This window comes from Mya arenaria, chromosome 6 (assembly GCF_026914265.1).
Source record: "Mya arenaria isolate MELC-2E11 chromosome 6, ASM2691426v1".
NCBI lineage: Eukaryota > Metazoa > Mollusca > Bivalvia > Myida > Myidae > Mya > Mya arenaria.
In genome coordinates this window covers 67,226,174-67,228,007 of record NC_069127.1, presented here as the reverse complement: position 1 = coordinate 67,228,007, position 1,834 = coordinate 67,226,174, and the positions used below count along the sequence as shown (strand labels likewise).

The 1,834-nt window shown below is 31.3% G+C and overlaps 1 non-coding gene across 1 annotated transcript; it reads left to right on the top strand.

Annotated features, from left to right (window-relative positions):
• The first annotated feature begins 1,506 nt into the window (after positions 1–1,506).
• Trnaw-cca (transfer RNA tryptophan (anticodon CCA)) lies at positions 1,507–1,578 on the top strand. Its single transcript has one exon. It is a non-coding gene; the product is annotated as a tRNA-Trp (tRNA).
• The last annotated feature ends 256 nt before the right edge of the window (positions 1,579–1,834 follow it).

The following is a 1,834-nucleotide window of genomic DNA, read 5'->3' as shown; positions in this document are numbered from 1 at the left end:
TTATACAAATTGTACGTGGGTTTCCCGTCATGAAATAATGTCTATTATAAAGAAAAATAACGTAATTCCTAGATATTGGAGCAAGTGGTTACCATGGAAAATGAATAAATACGTACAATTTAAGTTTCAATTGCTCCGAAAAGCTTTATTTCGAGGAAAGCTTTGTAATGGTGATGAGCAGAGGCCTTACAATTATATCTTAATACAAACTGCCAGGGAATATTTAAAACCAAAAACCTAATGAAATGTCAACTTTTATTCGTTCAGTAGACATATGCAATGATCATAAATTTATCTTCCTTCTCATCAACTAAGTACCACGTCACTTAAAGATGAAGGGTTAATGCCAAATTGTACAATAAGGATCTTCTTTAAATTTGATCAAATTAAAATATTAAAATATTATGAAAGGCCAGCATGTCATATCATGTTGATTGATTTGTACAATTGAGACAAATGATAACAAGTAATTATCACAGTATAATGATATGATTTAATAATTGCAGATAAAATGTTTTGTTGAGAAAATAAATTATTCAGTGGCATTATTCGTAAAATGTGGATTTGCTTCAATCATTTTTTGAGGCTGACTGTTTAAGTTCAATCTATTTTTTAATTCTACAAATACATTGTAATATTGAGATTTGGAAATTGCGAACACTGAACGGGAATAAATGAATAAAGGCTCATCCGGGTTAATAATTGCCCTGTCCTGTTTCCATATGGACATGTATAGAAAAACACACTTATTAAATACTTTTTATCTGAATCCGTAATCAGGGTTAGGAATTACATGACTTCAATTGAGCTCTCACATAGGTCACCACGGGTGGAACCCTATGTAAACATACAAGTAAATGTCGTTAATTTCTAAATAATTTTTTTAACAGATAATATATCAAAATATTTCTTAGCCTATAAAGATTATCTTATATTCTGCTTCTACGCGTGTGAAATATTTTAAATTTGCTTGTTTTTTTAACGAAGCAATCCTTGGCCAAAACTTGGCGGACTTTTGCAGGACGATGTGACGATGTGTGTGCCGTGATTCTTTGTTTAGTAAGCATATCTTAGTAATGAGAAATGATTTAGAAGTCACACATGCGTTAAAAAGTTAAGTGTTTTTCATTATTTTATGAAAAGAATTCTTTGTTAATAGTCTTTTAATTCTGGCAATACATTTCGGATTTTGTAGAAATGCTGTTGTTCACGTGAATGGTAATATATAGAGCTCATATATGTGGTAATTTGCACCTAGATGTAGATGGTTTTGATCGATTAAAAAAGCAATTTAAAGTTGTAGGTCAAATCATGGCTTTCCTCCTGGTACCCTCCTTAAAACTATTGCTATATCGCTTGTCATTGAAACTTAAATCATGAAGTTATAATTCAAAATAATTTGTACTTTATTGACATTCAAAAGTATAGTATACTTTGGATCATAAGGCAAATTGCGAATATTAGTGTTATGTTGATATTAAACTTTTGAACATCATTGGTCAGCAAGGCCCTGTGGCGCAACGGTAGCGCGTCTGACTCCAGATCAGAAGGTTGCGTGTTCAAATCACGTCGGGGTCACTTTTTATATAAAGTTTCTTTTTCGTTTGAATTTAAGTTATAAATGTTGAGAACAGAGAAAACTACTGATATAAATAATGGTAACATGCATCCAATGGTCCCGGTACAATGGCAATTTTAGAGCTATTTATCACATTCAGGAAATAAATTTTTATTTTAAATGAAAACTAGGAATTCACTGGGACCTTATATCGGTTAATGAGCACTAAATCTTATACTAATATTTATGCAAAAAGCTAACCTTGAGCAATTGAGA